Source organism: Colletes gigas, unplaced genomic scaffold (assembly GCF_013123115.1).
Source record: "Colletes gigas isolate AHSC1104 unplaced genomic scaffold, ASM1312311v1 Colletes_gigas_Sc00013, whole genome shotgun sequence".
Taxonomy (NCBI): Eukaryota; Metazoa; Arthropoda; class Insecta; order Hymenoptera; family Colletidae; genus Colletes; species Colletes gigas.
In genome coordinates, this window is record NW_025106642.1 from 6,403,411 (window position 1) to 6,425,133 (window position 21,723).

At 43.3% G+C, this 21,723-nt stretch overlaps 1 protein-coding gene across 1 annotated transcript in view; it reads right to left on the reverse strand.

Annotated features, from left to right (window-relative positions):
- The window catches only part of LOC122399492 (synaptotagmin-10-like), a 40,763-nt gene that overhangs the window by 18,528 nt on the left and 512 nt on the right, over positions 1 to 21,723 (reverse strand). The window lies entirely within an intron of this gene.

Below are 21,723 nucleotides of genomic sequence, written 5' to 3' on the forward strand. Positions count from 1 at the left end.
CTCATATACGTTATAGTTGACACAAGGATAAGTTCAGTCATGTAGCATCCCATGACCTTGAATTAAAAAGTTTATAATAAGAAAACTTACGAGATTTAATGTTAGCTTTCACCGGGTATACCGAGCCTAACCTTGATCTTGTGAGTTACGCTCGTGACGGAAGATAATGCGCGCACTATCTTGATTAATTGCTGCTTTTAACCTCGCGTTTTCTATCTTCGTATCAATTATTAAAAGAAGCCGTGTCTACGTACACTACGTTCTCCAGAGAAATGAAACGAACCGTCCGCGATATTTTTCATCCGTTCGTCTCGATTTTTCTCGCAGAAAATCAGCAGAGCGCTCACCACCGGGAAAGTAAAAAACATCGAGCAGGAAGAAGCTTTCTTACTGCCAGAAATCACGCAACAAACCTACGACCTAATGACGGTGAACCTCAACATCGACCCGGCGTACATCGTCGACAGGATATCTTGGCACCTAGAAACGCCCTTTCGTGACAATATCAACGCCATCGTCAGGGAATACAGAGCAGCCAGGAACCTGCATCCGGTGAAAATAATCGTTCTAGGACCTCCCGCGTCCGGAAAGACCATAGTCGCCCGATATCTAGCCGATCATTACGACATCCATTACGTTCACGCCAAGTCCCTCATCGAGGACACGATCAAAAAGTTGGTCAGTTTGAGTTTGACAAAAAAATGTCCTGACAAAACATGATGCACGAAGCAATTTTTTCTCGTGATCCTTCGTGGCTTTAAAAGAAGCGGAGGAGCTCGTTATGGCGTATTCAGATTTCCTGCCCCGTGGAACGATAAATCCGCTAAGTAAGACCTCGATTAACCAGCTTAATGGCTAGGAAGACAGAAGGGTATAAAACAAGCCCTGGGATCGAGAAACGAATGCTTTTGAAGTAGACTCTCGTTCGTTGTGCTTGAAAATTCGAAATATTTTTCATATCTCCAACAGACGAGTGAGATCGAAGAGGCCACGGTGGCTGCTGAACGAGACACCGAAGAAGCGGGTGGAGGCGATCGCGCGGACGACGACGACGTCGAGGACGACGAGGACTCAGAAGAGGATAAAGCCCTGGAGGAGCTTCAAGAGTTATTAGATGAAATGCAGCAGAACATGGAGAGGAACAAGGACCGTCTCGACGACTCTCTTTTGAACAAGTTAGTCGGAAAGTTTTCCAGCAACGATCAAACGTTGAACACTTAACTCGAAAACTGACCGTAAATTTTTCGACGGAAAAAGAAAGTTTCGAATCGTTCTGAAAAAATTATAACCGGCTGCGGGTTTCAATTACAATCATTTTTGGTGAATACACATACCCCTGAAATTCTATGCAGTTTCGAGAAAAAAATTCATTACCGAAAATCTGATGTGAGGCCAGAAATGGTTCCTCGAAATTTCATGCGTATGCTTAAAACGTCCCAACTTACAACAATAAGGTACTGCATGAATTGGATATCAAGTCAGTATTTAGGAGACCGCGTTCATTTAATTAACCGCTTCATACATCCTTTGTCGCGACCGATGTAGCGCCAACCGCTCGTCCAGACGGAATTTGATTTATCGACCGCAGTTCGTGGTAATCGGGCAACACAGTTACCAGCAAGTATACTTTAAGGCAGCGCTGCTCAAACTCCCATTAATAATGCACGACAAGCTCTTTTGGTACTCCCATCCAACTGTCTTGCAACGAATTTAATTTCTAACCCATTTCTCTGTAAGTGGTGGACACAAAGTGAAACGTTTTTATTTTCAATGTCTGTTGAGTTTAGCTTTGAAATCTAAATTTTGACAGTATTAGAATTCCTCCTCGATGCTTTTGATCCAAGATAATTCTATTTCGAATTAAATTCGACTTTCGTTCGTTGCTTAAAATTCTTGTTAAGATAAGAATTTCGCCTATCTTCGCCACAAGTGACGCGGCGAGGGCGAGCGCGGTTACAAGGCTGCTCATGCTCCATTCCCCACGTGTAAGAAATTTCATTTCGAGGGGATCCCGTGTAGACGGTGTTCGTTCGTGCAATAGCTGCCGTTCCCTGCGGAATTTTATTGTTTAACCGACCATTGCTGGGCACGGCGTCCGAAGTAGCTCTGTCGGAAGGGACGAGAGATACTGGCCGGCCCTTCGTAAACCCTGTGTACCGGTCACTCCACGCTGGTACCCTAAATCTTATGGCACCGCATGTGTTCGATTAAATTAGGGATGTCTCGCGCGATATTGCGCGTTTTAGTCACTTCGAGCCACTCTCAATTCTGGAAAACGATCTTATTAAGATACTACTTCATGCATCGTTCGTCCTTCGATTCCGTGTACCCGGAATTTTTATCTTGAAAATAACTCTTCAAACGCGTGAGATAAATCAGCCTATACTCGGTGCTCGTAACAAATAGAGACCACCGGTACACATCTGCGATTGCAGAATCACCCTATCGATCCGGATTGCCGGAGCTGTTCAAAAGAACTAAAACTCCGTACGAGAGGCAATAAGTTTCCCCTCGAGAGGATAATAATGCCTAATAAAAAAATCGCTTCGTCGATTCCGTTAAAAAGAGTGAGACGAGAAACTTAAGCGGAACAGGATCGAACGATTTCATTAATTTCACGGACGTCGACGATTTAATTCGTCGACTGTGTTGTATCGTGCACGAAACGGACGCGCGATAAACGGAACTTTTTTTTTTTAATCGTCAGCCAGAGCGTGGTAACGGGAATGGAAGGCTGTCGAGGCAAAGTTTTCAGTTCGTTAAGATCTTTTTGTAAGAGTTTGACTAGTCTGGATACCGAGAAACGATACTTGTGCTCGAACGAGGTTCAAACGATCCAAAAGAGCGGCATTAGAATTGCTATGAGCGTCGCTTTGAAACTGACGGGAGAACTTAAGCTTTCCCTGGGAATATAGCTGCTCGAAAGAGGAATTGAACGGCCGAATTAGGGACGGGCACAGGCGACGCTATTTTCGATTCAAACAGTAGCTACGTGAAAAGAAAGGCGGCTAAAGAAGATTTAAAATGAATAATAGAAGATGAACCGTCGCCATTAGCCACAATCCACGTTTCTAAAGAGAACGGGGGAAGTTGGAAACGTTGTACAAGTTAGTCTGTATTATTTTTTATTCGCGGATGCGAGTTTGATTTTTCTATCGAGCGTTTGAAGATTCGGTGAAATACGCCTGCAACGCGACAACCTGCCTAACGTCGATGCACGCGGGGAAGAAGGGCAAAGGGCACAGGAGTGGATGGTCAGAGCCACTCTCGCACGAGTTCACTTACCTCGGAGAAGCTACGACGAAATTTATGATACTCGACGTGGCTGCACGATTCTGCGACACTTCATCAAAAATTGAAGCGTGTCGTGGCCGTAAATTTCGTCCGGGGCTTCTCCGAGGTGAGCAACCTCGCGCGACAGTAGCTTGAGCCATCACTTTTATAGCCTTCGTCTGGCTTTTCCAGCGCGTGTCGTCGTTGGGCCAATTTTAACGAACATTTAAACAAGAGATTCAAGGGAATCGTTTTAAAATTAATATATTTAAAAAAGTTTTTTATTTGTTTTCCATTTAAACCGACTCCTATTTTGCCTTATGGATTCCAGGAATATTATAACGCGTCGCTGGTTGCCGTGCGCAATAAAACTTCGATAACCAAACTTCCTCAAATAGAAATTTTTTGCCTCGACCTAATGGACGCTCCGAACGATTATTCACCCATTTTACGTTTTTTGATTCCTGCTGACAGGAAGTTAACAAAGAGAGGTTGTGCCCAGAATAGTCGCTTTCATGAAATTTCAATATGATTGGATCGTGGTGTTTTTTTTTGTTCTCTAGATAAAAGCTCTCTCGACGGGAAGAAAAAAACACTCTATTGTATCGACGTTTACATGTGTGATCGATCGTTTAGCAATTGTAAGTGAGAAAAAGTGTATTAAATTTCATAATAAAACTGTTTTCTATTTCTCTGCTCGACTGACGTTTTTGTACAGAGTAACAATAATAGCGCGTGTTTATTACAACACAGCTGCACATGGTATACATTGTAGGGAAAATTATACTAAAAAAAGAATATGCAGTCACTGTGCTCAGACAAGATACAGTTACTGTTATTAATCCAACACAGAATACAATGCAGTAAATGAAAAAGAATTGTACTGTATACGTTGTGTTTATGATACAAATGTTGACGTTACAGTTAAAAATAAAGATACGGATATAGTAATATTTCTTTATACTCCCAGAAGAAACAAACATTATAACTCCTGGGCTAAGGCGAGTATGGTACCAGGAGTAAGTAGAATGTGGACAGTGTCGAGTAATTTGATCAGACGCACGCTCGACTAACGCTGGCTAAAACGTCTGACCCAATACGGATTACAATACTTCCCAGTGCTGATAATCAGAATCTAGATAAACAGTAGAAAGAGAAACAAATAGAGAGTATTAACACACAAAATAACGATAAAATAAATTTCTCCAAGTTACTGTTTCGCTTACGTATGTATATTAAATATATTATTATAAACTGGGTTATCGTTCTTGCAATAAGAAAATGCCACGTGGACCGCGGGTCGATGTCCCGTTAAAAATATCGAAACTCATTACTCGACCCGATAGAACTGCATTTCGCAACGGTGATCGTTGAGACTCGTTTTCGTGAAGTTGAACGTGCGTGGGAGTTGTCGAGCAACCGGATGCCAGGCCGGGGTTACCGTATAATTGCGATCGATTCCTTTTACTGGCGTCTCATTCACGAGATTGCTTCCCGGGAAATTAACTTTTCCGAGTTATTATCGAAAGTTCTCAATGAGTCGTGTCACTCGACGCGTACGTAATTCCGTTCAAGATTGTTCCTGAGGAAGCTACGCTCCAAGGAGGCGCGAAATCAAGGGTACGTCGTGGATGGGTATCCGAAGACCTTGGAACAGGCGAGGGAGCTGTTCGCCGGGGAGAATCAGCACGAAGAGGACGCGGAGGACGAGGACGTCGACGAGGAAGCCACCGACGCTGACGACGCTGGTCACTCGATCGTGCCAGAGTTGGTGGTGGCTCTGGATGCCAGCGACGAATTTCTGAAGGAACGAATCATCCAGAAACCGGAGATTGAGATCCAGGGTACCCATTACACCGAGGAACACATGATACGACGTTTGAAGGAGTACAGGTAATGGGAACGTTCTTTCGAGGCTCGGTTTCAGCGCTCTGAATCGCTGCCAGGGGAACAGAATGTTTCGCAGATGCATGGCAAACGCTTAAAAAAACTGAATCCAACGTTTAAAGAATTTCTGAACTATCCCCTGAATGAAACGGTAATTGAATCCGAGAAAACCAGCGTAACAAGTTTAATTAAGAAAAACCACGGCATAATTGAACGGTACGCGGAGTTTAATAGCTCGTAGGGTCGCGTAATATTATGCGCTGACGTAACAGGAAGAATTTATAGGCGACTTGTTTATCTCCGACAAAAAATTCATTTCCACTTAGCCGGTCGGTATTTACGACTACCTGACACGCATTTGAATAAAACGTGGTAAAACATTGATACGTGCTTGACGCGTAGTCAGCGATTAGAGAACGATTTGTTCGGTTCAAAGTTCGACTTATTTACGTAACCAGAATCGATAAGGATTGAAAATGTTATTCGAACAATTATACATGGTGTTCGGCTACCGACGATGACACTTTCTAGGAATTTTATGAGATTTTATTATCGTTTCTCTGGCGAGGAAAGTGGCCTCGTCGTTAAAAAATAAATAACCAAAGAGTTTGAATAGCGCGACAGTCGCCGTGAATCGCGCCTGGTAATATCGAATACAATACGACGGAAATTATCACGGTCCAAAGGGAGATGTTTTCGAATCGCGAAGTAATTGATGGCGGGAAATGTTATTAAATCGGAAAACACGTAACACGGCATGTGGGGAGCTCGTTTATTCGCGTGTCGTTGTATTGTGTATCGCGATGCAGTCGATAATTCGAAACCTTTTAAAGGGCACGACGTAAAACGATATCGCCCCGGCGAACCGCAGACGTCGATTTAGTCGACGCGGTTTTCGCGTTCGTTGGGTCGTTCTTTCTCGAAATAGGGATCGCGTGTCCCCGGAATTATTTCCTTTTTAAAAATTCGGCAACTCCGAGCTAACGAAAATTGTCGAAACGAATCGATACCAGGAGCAGAAACACCGACGACAACACACCCTTGCAGTTCTTCGACGAAATTGAAATTCACCCGCTCATCATCGGCGTGGAGGAGGACGTTTGTCCAGACATGTTCCCCTCGATTCATCAGTGTCTCGAGAGACTCGGCCCGCCGAGGAACTACGGTGAGGACCAAGACACTTTCAATGTGACCGAATTTGTCATTTATCACTTCGTCGTAGACGGGAGCAGTCTTTTCTCGCCGAGAAAAAAATATTGAGATAACTTCTCTGGCAACGGAATACCGTGAACCTATTTATGCTTCAGACAGATTGATTATCCGTCGTTTATAAGCACGAAATCGTCTACCAAACCAGCGAGTTTCTCCGCAATGGCGGAGAGTTAAATACAAATCGTAGAATTTATATTTAAATATTACAATTAACTCGAGCGAAACAGACGTTTAGTTACGCTCGTTTTAACGCCGAGTTAGGTGGACAGCAATTCGTTTCCCGTATTTTCCCAACGTGTGAATTTCTATAGCGGTTTTTATTCGGTCAGGATTAACCGCGGAGGAGGCGAGGGAAGCGCGAAAACGCAACGAGGCGGAAGCGCAAAGTGCGGAAACCGCCGCGAAGCTGCAACAGGAGAGAGAAATTTTGCAACGCAAGAGGGAACGCCAAGAGAAAATGGAGGAATGGGTTAGAATTTATTGTTTCGAATTAATAGTCAAGGCAAATTGGTTACTCGCGGAATACGTAATTGCAGTACGTTCCGTTTATCCACTTTAATTCAGAATATATAGGGTCTTGGAGAACGGAGCTCGAGACGGTTGCTCTCAACCTGTAGATGGGTTTAGATTTATATAGAAAAATTAAATTAAATTATTTAGAGACGATCAAAACACGCAGAGTTCCGTAGAAATGGAATAATTGAAGAGAATCTTTGAAATACGCTCGCGCAACGGATTACGTTTAAAGAAGGCTGCAATCCAATTGTATCAACTTTCTATAACCACCTTGCGATCCTTTGTTTTGCTCTGCTCGATGTATTCGTAAAACGCACATCCTTTTATTACGATAAAGCTTTACAGACAAAACAATCGTTACAGCGCGGAAACGTAGAACGCAAAACAATTCGATACGACTGAACGAAAATGACGAAACAAAGAACCGGGTACAATGGATAAAAGAGAATTGCATTTATATCGATCCACTCTACAGTCATCGTTTCCAAAACGGTTGTAACACGGACACACGTTGATAAATTCTGTAAAATTATTTTCACCGGCTTAAATTAAAATTATCGTCGCGCGATGACAAAACGTTCTTGGTTCGACAACTCTCGGGATGACTTTTAATCGAGATCCTTTTTAGCCGTGTTTTATTCGTAAACACGTGTCGAGGATTGCAGATTTATGTTACGTTTGTGAAACTTTCAGCTTTCAAAAGTTGCTTTCAGACACGAAAAAGTATCCCGCAAAAACGAATTTCAGGTTTCGCCGTCGCCGGGAGAGCGGACGGAACCATTTGTAATTCTAATTCGGTTTTTCTTTGCTTTCGTCAAAATAACACGATAAATTGCATCTGCCCCGTAAAAGCTAGGCAAACTTCTTTTTGTCTGCTTTTAATTCTACAAAAATATATTCCTTGATCATCGCCGAGTCCTTCGTTTCTTTTCTCAAATTTAATTTAATATTCTTCCATGGAGGTAACGTCCATCTGTCCCTGATATAATCGATCGTGTTTCCAGCCCGTAAAAAATACAAGAAAATTCGTTGCTTGAAGCTGCTTCGATTCATAAACGATCCTTTCCTTAAATTTAATATTTAAAAAAAAAACAGAAACACTTCGAGTCGAGACGCGGCCATTTTGGTCGTCGATGGCAAATGGAAGACACGCGGTATTAATTGTAATATAGAAGTAGCGATTCCATTAGAATCGCTTCCACAATGCCTTTTCGTATCAGCTATCGGAAAATGCCAATCATTGGTTTCCTATTTCGATAGATGAATATCGGAAATCGTAGGGACCGCGTATAAATCATTCGTTGCGCGAGCAACCCGGCCCTGTCCCATCCCCGTTCAACGCAGACACAAAATATTAACGGTGGAATTGTTCTCCGGCAGCGGTTATCGTTTACTCCGCGAAACTAATCAGCGTAAAATGCACACGGCGCGAACCATCGCGAGAGATTAACGTTCCGCGAGACCGATATCCCCCACAGAGTTTCCTATTCGCAGACGAGCCTGATGGAGAAACTGAAGGAAGAGGAAGAGGAAAGGCTCAGCCTTATGGGAATGCCTCTGAGACACTACCTGGTGAAGTACATCTTCCCGACGTTGACGCAAGGCCTCATCGAAGTTGCGAACTTGCGGCCCGACGACCCCGTCGACTTTCTCGTGAGTCCATCGAAAATCATCTTACAAGCCCATTGTTCGCGAATTATTATTAAAACGCGTTCGAAGTTTCGACGGTAATTATCTGCGAAACTTTTACTCTCCTCTCTTTACCTTCGTTATCGTTCGGAGGATCGAACAAACGGCAGGGAACTTGTTTTTATTGTTTTCTTTTTATCTGGTTTACCGAAGGCCGTATAAGAATTGCAAAAATGCATAACAAACAAAGGAATAGGATTATTGTGCCACGAATCTCCCGGAAAAGTAGTACGCTTAGCAACGGGACATACTTTCGCGTCTACGCTTCTGTTCAGAGGCTGAAATCACGGGCAATCTTTCCAAGCGATCACCCAACGTTCCTCTGCGCCCCTAACGTATTGTTTATTAGATCTACGATACTCCGGATTTCGCTCGAGAATACTTATTGATTGTGCCACATTTTACATTTAATATTGAAACAATTGGGTCGACCATAGTCGTGGAAATTATCGAAAGATAAATTGCTACCTTTGTGGGCGTCTATTAGATTGGAGTTAGCGGATGCCTCGGTTGAGTTAGTTTACAAGCTGGTTGATAATCATGTCAAAAGTTGAGACGCGTGATTCCACGCGACAAATAGAGTCAGAATGTGGTTTACCATTTTACAATCTGAGGTTCCATTTTCAAGGTATAAGGAAAGTTTCAGGGTCTGACTTCCGTCGCGCTATTTAAGCGTCAGACAGTCTGGAACGCGTACAGATATTATACACGGTCACGTAAGACAAACACGAGAAGATATACGTTGACATACATTGTATCGTTAACAGAAACCATTGCAATACATATCTGGAATCTTTCGTGGTTGATTCTATTCGCTTCGACTGTGTTTCAAGCACCATAACTTTACGATTACGAACACGTTTTATTTTCGAAAACAACAGATTTTTATTTCGTTTGAACTCTGCGCAAACGTTTCTTTACGAAGCATACACGTATCGGTTTCTGATTCAGTTTGTCGTCTACTATTGGAATAGCCTGCATAAGCAAATACAGCCCAGATACGGGCAAAATACCAACAACGTACGTGACATTATCGGGTGTAGAAACGATCCCCTAATTACCACTTTGCGATTCAAAGACAAACATCGATGCTGTATTCATAATTTTCAACGACTGGCTTGGAATAATTTCCACAAAATATAAATTCCGCTCATCGTTGCTCGTCAAACAAGTTCGATTAGTAAAAAGATTTCGCCATTGAAAATGTCTTTTCACGCAAACGGGTAATTCGGAATATTAAAGTTAATCCACGCTGGTACGCAAACGAACGGGCATGACTACATTAATGCTGCTCTATGAATATTGAAACAGCAATTTCGTGATTCTGCCGTGAAATTCATTTAAACCGTAAACGTTTAATAGTCTTTTCTGAGCCGATTCGTATTGCCTTTTCCGATTCTTAAGAAAACGAGTACGTTGATATTCGAGAATAGAGAACCGACTAATCGTATGAATAAAACAAACGTTCGTTAGTAAATTCGACCTCGTCTTTTTGAACGAAGCTTCGAGCGAGGATCGGGATCACTGTGTCCCGCAGCACCGATTAAACTCGGACGCATGGAAAGCTTTTCCGACGAATTGCCTTTCCTGATATCCATTCGATTCCGATCGATCTAAAAGTCGCTAACCTTCTCGCTGCGGAACGATTCGACGCTAAAAGGTTCCAGCGATTAAATATTGAAAGCCGCGTTGTAAAAAAAGAAACCACGGTTCGCGAACTTCCTCGATCCCATAACTTTTTCACGAGGAACCTCACCGGCATCTATAATATCAAACGTACGTTCGTTTGTACGTTTTTCGAGGAAACGAAATAAAAGCTTTCGGCGTAGATGTTCTAATTTATTCCGCGGAAACTATAAACTTTCGGAGAGATGTTTTATTTAAAAAATTCTGGTAGCCCGGAGAAAACGTAGGTAAATAAGGGTTGAAAGTTTAAAAGTGTTCTAAAGTATGCAGATCCTTCGGAGCATTTTCCGTTTTATCGAATTCGTCGGGGAAAAAACTACCTAACGATCCGAGGCTCCTCCTATCGCAGATGGAAACTAATCACCAGAGGGCTGGTATTAAAGCGGATATTTTTTAGGCGAGGCATCGATCCGCACTGTAAACTGAGACGGTTCTGCCTGTTTAGAAGGGAGTATGGAATTTCGGCTGGCGGAAGCGCCAGAGCCGTGACTGAAATATTTTACCAAAGGGGAGTGTGGAATCCTCGCCAAATTTCGACGCGTGTTGTCGATCGATAGGAACGCTGCTCGCTAAAATTTATTTTCGGAAACGAAACAAATTATTGTCTCTTAAAATTCTTAAATTTAAGAACAGCACGCGTGTTACTTTCAATAGAATTAATCGTAAAATAAAAGCTGGGGTCTCGTAGAGAAATCGTCGACACGTGGCCTTCCAATGTCAAACGGTTCCCCACCTCTGTTGCAACGTCATTACCTGGAGCTACACTCTCTTCTCGGGCTCGCAGAGTTTCGCGACGACAATTTCCTTGGTATCAACGATCGATGGATCTGGTTCTGTCGATCGGACGACGATCCGCTTCGGGACATCGAACCGCGATCGTAATGGGAGCGTGACGAGTCCCGGATTAACTGTCAGTCGGTCGCGTTTAACCCTTTCGTCGACGCCTGGATCCCGTTCACGTTCAAGGTACTTTCGAAAACCTTAGATGGGATCGAAGATGCCCCTCGGCAGGCTACACTCGAACGATGTTTGCGTTCGAGCGGTATCGATCACCGCTTTTATGTAAGACAAACTGCCGCCGCGAACAGCCGAAGAAAAAGAAAAGTGAAATATCGACGGGAAGTAAATTCCCATTACCCTTCGACGTGCCCCCGGCTGGTTTCGAGCAATTGGCGTTTCACGCTTCTATTCGCGTGTCGACCTTCGACGTGGCGTTCTCTGTTTAAAAGGTGACATGATGCAATAAATCCCCGGTAACGCCACGTTCGTCTAAACATTACGCTTTCTATGATTTCCATCTTTTAGAAACGCGACGGAACATATACGAGACGTATATCACCTATCAGACATACTATTCTTTGGGAGAAGAACCTTTTGCTCGAAGAAAGTAACTGTCAGAACTTTTATATTATATCCATATTAAGGTGAAAGCACCAATAATGGACGTCTTTAAGTATTTCTTCCTTGGAGGAAAAACTACCGCAATGCCTTTCCTTCCTATTCGATTGCTATACTAGCATTACTGGACTAGGCGTGACATCTCCTTACACGGTTAACGCCATTTGAAAATGCAATTAAGTAATGAAAATTAGGAACGGAACGATTAGCGTCGACAGAAATGGTTATCTTGGTTTATGGTACAATTAATATGCAAATTGTATCTCTTTGAAACTTATAATTTACATCGTAATAAATGTTTCATCGTTTTTAACGAATCCATAATAATGAAATTTTTACCTAATTGTAAACTAATTATACGGGAATAAATTTGCTGAGAGGGAAATTTAATCTGGGTTGGCCTGATTATTTTCTCATTTTTGTTTCGTACCGCTTTGAAAACTCTGGAACAGGTTGAATTCGTAATTATTCGCAGCACTGTATTCTCAAATTCATCGAATCATAGAGTGAACCGGAGCAGAATCGTAGGAGATTCATGGTCGTTCGGTCTGGTACGCAAATGCAAGTGCGTATAACGTACGTTTAATCGTATTTCCGCGGAATGCGATCCGTGAGAAAGTTTCCGGGGCATCTTGCGTCACGATGACCTTGCAGAAGTCTACGGAAGTTCAAGGGAATGAAAACGTTGTACGGGGATGAATAAATGGCGAATCGAGAGCGGCCTTCGACGATCATACTCGTAAAACGGAGAAGCGTATACAGAACGTAACGCTTCGGCGAACCGCGTGCTACTGTAAATTTGTTAGATCGAGTCGTTTAACCATCGAGTAGGGAACGTTGGACGGATGGAAACGAGAGAATAATTGCTCGATAGAACGAGTGCTGGAAAAAACGAGCTATTGGAAAAGGAGGAGTGGAGGGCTGAAACCTCAGGATGCAAAGCAAACATTCGAGCATAATGGAGGTCCCGTCATAACACGAGGGTGTATCACACCTTTTACAACTTTTTCTGATCCGTCGTTTCAACGAACGACGAGACTGGTTAGACGTACGCGGAGCAAAGAGTCGAGGCTTTGATTACGGTACACTCGGTGTTAAGTAAACTCGCGAGATAAGGGATTAAATATATGGCTCCTGTCGATTTGGAGTTTGCGGATAAAATACGAAGGTGGAAATACGTGGGATAGACGTAAGTGGAAGCATTTAAATTCCAGGTGGAATGAAACATCGGACCGCAAAGGGTTAATGGGGCTGAATCGCGCGAGGAATTCCAAGAACCGTGTGTGATCGAAGCTTTTCAATCATCGCGGTACAATTTTATACGTCGGTCGTGTTCGATAATACGAACCGGGGTCTCGATGTTACCTGGGAAACATTTTCCGTATTTTTCTCGCGAGGAGCTCGCGCTCGTCGACGGCATAAACGCGAACGAGATTGAAGATTTCGTTTTCGAATGTGCAGCGAGTTGTTCGGGTGCTCTTTTTTCCAGCGCGCGCCACACAATTCCCCTGGTCGTTACCTGAAACGTCTGAAACTTCTAATGTTTGCCCCCTCCGCGTACACACCGGGTGTCTAAGAAATAAAGCGATCATTCGCAGCGGGAGATACATCCTTGGTTATTATTTGTATTTACTTCCAATTAGGAGTACATTGTGGCGGGAACGATGAATAAATGCGAAACGGTTCTAAAATAAATTGCGAACAGCCACTGTGCGGCAGAAAATATTCAAATATAGGGGGAGTGTTCGCGTTTGCTTTGGACGAGCGACATCATTTTGACGTCGAAGGATATAGCTCCCCAGCGAGTCACGCCATATTTCTTGGGGGCCTCGAGTTAAATTTTGTAAATATGAAAGGCCAGGAATATTTCTCTGCCGGTCACGAAAATATTACAAAATTATTACAACGGTACTATGTAAAGGTTTTCTTGAAAAATTTGGAAGTCGATGCAGCGTAGTCCAGACGATGTAACAGGGGGTCAACGTACGTGTTGCTGCTCGTAATTTCACGATATCATCGTTCGCACTCATGCTCGTAACGGTGAAAGTTTCGCGGCTCTGTTACAAACGCGGTCGTAAATGTAACAGCGAGGAGCGTTTTCGCGTCCGCGTCGCAGGTGTCTGTAACTTGGAGTGTTCGCAACACAGTCGCGGTTATCGTGGAAAATCAACGCGGTGCACGCGCGATATTACGTCGCGGCATTTATTATGATTTACTCGACGCGTCGAGGATCGTTCCGCCGTATACAACATACAGGGTGGTCCAAAGACAACCGACGATAGCTTCGATTTCCCAAAAGGGAAGGGGAAGTTCGAGAATCACCGACACAGAGATTACTTTGAAGATATTTGCAAACAGATTGTGCCCATCGGGTCAACGAGGAATTAAAATTTAGGGTGGTAAGCGAAACAGCGCTGAGCAGGGTCGCTTTAAAGTTACGCAAACGGGGATACGTGGGAACACGAATATTCTTACGGTAGACGTTGCTGAATTTAATGAAATACGACTAAATGGCAGGACGTCCCTTGCTCTGCAAAACTCGGTTTTTTAGCCAGTCGTAATTTATAATATCAACGCTTGTTCGGTGCTGTCTTTGTTACGCAAATAAGAAGAAAGCGAACGCGTCGCATAGTAGTTACATAATTGCCGAAAGACGATCCGCTACTTTAAAATCTAACTTCAACGTTTGTTACGTCATCCGTGAAGAAATTAGAAAGCCTGTCCAAATATCTGTAAACAACGAGGAAACTGTAGTTTGGCGGCGGACTTGTTCAACCTCTGATTTGTGTAGCTCGCATAATTGCGCGACGGATAAATGAAAAACCGTGGAAAGCAAAGCGACGAAAGTTATTCGCCGGTGTTCCGGACTTTCATGAGACGGCGCGAACGAGCGAAGTTCATGGGGAAAAGGCCTGTTGGCGAAGTCACGATCTCTACGCTCCGTGAAGCTCCTTTTCGTCGAGGCGTCGTGAATAAGTTGCGCGAATAAAGTGCGAGATAACAGTCTCCGCGAGGGAAGCGCACAGGAAGCCACAGGGGTTCAATTTGCCACGATTTTTATGCACATTCGCGTAGGCGTGGTAAATTTGATTTAAGACTTTGTAGAGTGCATTCTGTGGCCTAGCAATGCACGTAATCTACCAGAAAATAGACAGTTCTGCGACTGTTTACTTCTGTTTCGCGTTGAATATAACGCAATGATAATTGAAAATATTTTCTTAAAATACTGTGTTAAAACCCCATAATTCTTGAGTGGTCTGGGTCAGGTCAGTCCTGGCCTACGTGTGTTTTGGAACACGTTAGGTATCCCTGACCCACTGGTTATCCGAAGAGGAGTACAATAGAATGGATTTTAAGATTTTCAACGAAACGATCGTGTCTTGAATTTATCAAGACACAAATTTTATACGTTTTGGAAGTAAATCCTGGGTTTAAGGGGAAGCCACTGCAAATGATTCAGCAGACAATACGATGTACGAAAGTTCCCGGGTCTTGTTAAGCCCCACATTATGGCAGGATAAACAAACACAACGGGAACTTCAGGTGCACTATCGCGAAATGGTAACGACATTCGGCGAGTGACGAGATAGTACACGAGATGCAAGAGCACGTACCGCGTACCAGGAGGGCTTAATAAACAAACTTCTGTCGTTTGATATTACACCGGAAGAGTCAGCTGAAAATGGGGATGAAAATTAATGATGAACCGGATGGTTGCATTCTACGCGATACGTATTCAAATTACGACGGGCGTCCAACTTACGAGTATCAATCTTACAAGGGCCATTAGGTTTCTTCGAGATCGCATTGTCACGTTTTGCGGAAATTGAAGACGGCAGGGTGTCTCGTCTCGCGTTTAAGCGTTACATAAGAACCCTCGATTATTCTGCATCGTTTGAAAACGAGTAGACACTGTCCTGGACGTCTTCGTCACGTTTACATAATTAGCATCCCCCGTTGCGCCGTAGCAACTGCTATTCCACTGAAACTAGTTTCGATATCTCTCCTAGGATAACACCGAACCGCGGTGTTTTCCAAAGTAACCAAACGCCCGTGGTAGTAAACGTTATAGTTACGTTCTGCAAACAAATATTTGGATCAACGAGTAAATTTAATGCTTTTTAGTAAATTAAGAGAGCTCAGAGTCTACGTTTAAACGACCACCGTGTACAGTGGCGTTCGAAGGCGATAGAGAGTACAAGTTGTGAAATTAAATAGAGATACGCATCTTGATTTTTCGTTTGATAAAATAACTCGCGTTCCTCCGTGAACGTGGAAGGTCACCCTGTGTGAATTCGCAGAATGCACTTTCGTTTTACGCTGCCGCGATATTAAAGCAGAACTTAATTGTTTAAAGAGAAATATATTGAACTTGAAATGACGTATAATAGTAACTATTTTTCAAGAAATCCTTGCGTAGTCATTTTCGGATTAAAACGGTTCAGAGATCCGAGTGGCGCGGAACAAAGCCAATTTATTTAATTGGAACGACAGATGCAAGTACACGGACATTTCTCCCCCGAAAAAACATTGCTTTGTGCACAACGTTATTATTTTTAAAAAACGAGCAGTCGATAGCACTCGAAAAAGGATTCTCGAGCTTCGATTCGAGGCTTCTGCTTTCAATAGTCAGCTAAATAATGAACGAGTCTCGAAATAACAGAACCTGCCATGTTATTATGCAAGTACAGGCAAGGTTTTGGAAGATCTCACGCTCGATCATTATAGGAAACAACGTAGAGACAAAATCGAAACTGTATGCTACCCTAAACCGTCCACTAACGCGCTTTGTGTTAGGCTGTGATTCGAAAAAGTGTAGAGCAAATGACTGGATCTGTTCTAATCTTTACTGTTTTACGTCCATTATATCGTCGGAGTTATTTATTGTACTTAAAAGCCTACGCGTTTTTTTTTTTTTTGTTCGGTCGACTTCGATCCGGAAACATCGAAAGAAGTGGTTGCAACGGCCGTAGAGGTGTATTGTAAAAAGTAAACAATGTAACGTAGGCGAGATTAGAGGGTAAAACTGGGCCGGAAGCTCGTGAAACGTGACACGACCCATTTTTAAGTGGACCAGTAAACGCGTGCACAGCATTGTGCGTCCAACGACTCCGAGAAAGAATATAGAGAGATATTCCGTTACTAGCTTCCTCTGTCATGAATCCTTATTGAACATGCCAGCGTCTGAATCGAATGTGTCTGAGAATAGAACGAAGTTTATGTGATTTATTTGACACAACATTACATTCTTTTAATTCTTGCCCTCTTCGAGGTAACTAGGACTAGTACTAATCAGTGCTGTCACACTTCTGGCACTCTTCGTACGAGCACTGCCTACTTTTATCAATATGCATGCTCAATCTGTCCTCCATCTATTGTTATCTATACAGAGCGTGCATGACGCGTGCCATCCATTTAAGGGTTGATTCTAACCTAGTTCCATTTGACTAATCAAGGTAATGGTTTCATCTTTAAAATCGAAATCTGGTTCTTTCAGGCTGAGTACTTGTTCAAAGAGAATCCAGAGGGGAAGATGTTCGAGCCCGACTTCACGGAGACGATGCAGTCCGTCCTGGACGTGATCGAGAAGTACGAGAACGATATTCTACCACCGGAGGAACTGGACGAGGAGATAATGAAGACGCTGAAGGAACAGGCACAGCAGAACGACGCTGACGGAACGTCGACCAGCAGCGAGCTGGACGTCTGTGGGGCTGCAAGAGTCACCCCGTGCTTCACCCCCTGCTTCACCTACGACGACACGATATCTCACGAGATGGAGGGTGAAACAGAGTCCGTCGAAACCGAGGACTGCTGCAAGGATGACGTTTAACGTGTTTGGGCAAACGGGTTGTTAATTGATCCGGGCGTCCTCGTAACAACGACAACATTTAGCCAACCAGGTCCCCGGAATTCCTGTAATCCGATGATCCCCGCATGCTAATGCCCCGCACGTCGCTGGCTCCTCTTCGACCACTACGAGACAAGATTTCGATAATGCGCCCGTGACTTGCAGCGATGGTCGCGTTTCGTTCTACCCGTTCGAAATATTAAGCGAGCACCGACTCTCGGGCTGAATTAGAAACGCCCAGCCTTCTTCGACAGCACCATCGTGGTCAGAAACCGTACGACGCCGGAATAAAGATACCTTTGCAAATTGTACCGCGATACTTCGGATTCCATTCGCGCGGGAGTCTGGGTTAGGCGCTTGTTTTGATTTAAAAGTTTGTATCTTTGTTAGGCGATGACGAGATTTAATCGAAATTTGCAACGAGGTTGGATTTACAAAGGTGACCTTAATCTTCTTCGTTGGAAAGCAATAAATCTATTTATATCGTACGAAAGTGGCTATTAAGATAAATCTTTTGACGTATTACGTAATAACGTTCTAGGTCACACGTGGTGATATAGAAAAGACGGTAATGAGGATCTGATATTGTACACAGTGGAAATTGGGTTGTACGGCGATTATGGTCACGGAGCTTCGTCGCTTAAGATCATTTATTTCCAGAAATGACTAAAATGTTTATTAGATATAGTTTCAAAGTAATTGTTCTGTCATCTTCTCACTACAAAAATTCTTTAATGCTAGGAACAGAATTCGCGCGACAAAGATTTGAAGAGACGTTTCTGATGGCTCGATCAGGTAAGGACATCTTTGTCGGAAAGTAGTGGGCGATAGGGATTGAATCTCCTATTCGGTGGACTAATAATATAATTAATTGTCATTCCCAGAATATTAAATTTCAATTCCCGTGGGGCTTCTCTTGTTAATTTTATTTGCATCGCGAAGAATGCAGGAAATATTCGTAAGTCTCGAACCCATTAAAGCCTCTCAGTGTCAAGGTAAGAATTAATCGGCGCCGTTAATTGAGTCTCTTAGAGGAGGAAACGCATAGTTGTCGACGGGACGTTCATTTCCAGGTGCAGTGGATACGCTCACACAGCTTCGGAACTGAATGATTATAGTCCTTGACCGTTCCGTGCTCGCGCAGCGGAAGCTGCGAAAGCTGCTTTGGTTCGAAAATAACTCTGTCGTAAATGTACACGTCAAAGGGCCAATTTAGTCGAATTGGTTCGTCTGACGCTAGTCGAGCGACCCAGCGTGTCGCCAATTACAAATTTTTGCATGAATGAACCCCGTCGCCGACCACGGGGAAAAACGACTAAAAACTGTTTCCACGTCACCGTCGACGAACAAAAATCAAAAGACACGTCGATATTTATAGCCGCTTCGATCCCATTGAATTATTTACGTCCGGTGTCCGTATTCGCATAACGACGATAGAACAGCGTATCAATCGGTTCCGTTGACTTTCAAATGGTGCCGTAAAATGGTAATAATTCGGAAACGTACACAGCATCGGAGATGAAAAATAAAGGAAACAATACAGCGTATAAGATATCCGTGACGCGGAGGCATAAATGAATTATCAATGAATCCAGTGGTCGAGGCGTTCGCGCGCGAAGTATTTTCAAAATTATTTTCGATGTGAGCCTTTTTCTAAAGCACCGCGCGAGATACGATTCGAGCAACAGGTTCCTAAAATCGTACCACCCGTATAAGCAGCAAATTTCTCAACGAAAATAATATATAATAAATAGAATATTTCGCGGTTTTCCAGGCTTTCCGCGAGCCATAATTTAACCCTCCAGCCGCGGGCGACGCTGCGATTTCTCCGTCGAAGAACGCGGGTTGATTTCTTATTTAAAATTGGCACAACGAAGAAGGTTGATGGAATAAAAATGACACAAACGAGCCAGGGGAAAATACTAAAGTGGATGGATCGGATAATAGCCTGCACCGCAGAAATTGACAAAAATTGTAGAACGCAATTTCCAGGACCGCGACTGGTATATGAAAACGAAAGGGAAAAATGGAAAACGGGGAACAAGGGAAACGTTAAGTCGCTGAATTATCCGGAGTGGTTTCGAAATTTAAATGGATCAAAGGCTCATAGTATCTCGAGTTGATTATCAGTCCCGCTTCTCGTTAATATTTCCGTATGATAGCATGAGCTTAAAACTCGCTATTTCCAGAAGACTACGAGCTTCCTATCGAGCCATAGGCGCTTTTACGAGGCCAAGGACGATTGTACCACATTGTTCCGCGTCTTTAATATGACGTCGGTTTGCTTCCCTCGCCGGGAGCACTCGCATCCTGGTTTACCTTTTTCATGATTCCCTTGAAAACAGACGGGAAATTACGTTACATCGGAAAAGCACGGAAGGAACGAATTAGCCATCCTATCTTCCGATGCAGTTTTACTATTACAGAGGATAAATATTCTGGAAACGTTTTAAATAAACGTTCGATAAGGAGGGGTTAACGGTATGAAAATACCATCTTTGATAGTCTGTGAACAGAGAAGCGCGCCAACGATGGAACACAGATCACGTTTTGTTCACTTGTAACGCGAAGCACGCAGCTTTTCTTTTTGTTGCTTTCGCCGCGGCGTAAGAGCGATTGCTCCTTTAAAAAGTTTGCATCGGCCGTGTATCGATTCTCCGTAAATATAAATAGAGTCGATGCGTGCCGCTTTCGGAATAAACGCACCGCCCACACGATTTTGCTTTCGATACATTGCTTCGAAACGCACCGCGATAAATCGTGTCGAGGACTTTAATTTCGACCAGACTCGGGAGCCTTTCGTGGCCCAGCTGGCGAATTTTGTCTCGTTGATAACTCGAAATTTTAAGACAACGCGAACCAGAGTCGGATTATTTTCCCGCGAGACACGAGGAAGCACCTTTAAGGAACATCCGTAACATTGGATCTGATCGAAGACGGGGCGACGTTGATGCGTTGAAACGTCTATCGAACAACAGAAGTCTCGAGAAACCATCTGACAAACTTAAATTTTATATAAACAACAAATTCTTTGTACTAACACGTTCGCTACCGCGTCTGAAAAACTGTCAGTCACAGAGCACGTCAGGTTTTATTAATTTTATTCGATGCAACGCACGCTGGTATCTAGGTACAAACAAAATGTATTAAATAGGTCAGCCGAGTAATTTGAATAGTGCGTCACGCGTAATATGGCACTGGTCTACGTAAATAAATCGCGTGATACTTCGTAATTCGTCCACACTTGCGTATCAACTTTGAAGACACTAAAGATAATAAGAGAAATCAAGAAAGCTCGATAATTTTAGTATAGAGAGTCGATTATCGAAACGCCGATAATTCAAATATTGATTAACGACAGATTATCGCAGCACGAAATGGGACACACGTCTATAGTATTACAAATCCTACACTGTTTACACGGCGAAACCATAGGCAAGCAATTTCACTAAACTCTGGGATATACTATGCCTACAAACATTCTAGTTTACTGTAGAGCAAGTATTATACCTAAACACATAAATAATACAAACAAGAAGGTAACACTATTGGAAGGTAAAGTGTACAATTAGCAAAACCACAAAAGAAAGTCTAAATATCAATTTAAACGAAATGGAAATCTTAGCTACAACAGATAATTATTAATTTACATTTTATGTTGTGTTTACCATGTGCTTCGTGCAAACATTTACCAAGCTTGTAAGCATCGAAAAATCAGAAGAAGAAATTACAAAGGCGGGACGATCAATTAAACTTCGACTTTAGTTCCCCCCCCCCAGACCGATTATTCGAATGATCTATTATCGGAGGGAATATGTCTCGTCGTTACTTCGGACAATTAACGTTCCACTGTAATTAGTTACTACTTCGAATACCCGTGAACAAACCCAGGAGCCCGGTGCGCGCGTTCGTATCAGCAACTTTAAGTTCCCCGTACCATGTCCACGGAAAGTAAACATTTGCTCGCCCTTCCCCTCTCGCTCGATTAATTTCCAATCAAGGGCATCGATTGCCGACCGCCGTTAAAAATAAAAACCGCCCACCCAGACACCCTCTCGCCCCTTTCCCTCGTCCTAAGATGAACGTCCTCCCATGGGGGAGCCCCACAACGAGACCCCGAGGCTACCGAAGCCATCCGAACCGCAAGACTCGCCGAAACTGTTGATCGAAAGCGTTGATCCGTCGTGTCGCGGGCGTTAGGAACAATCACC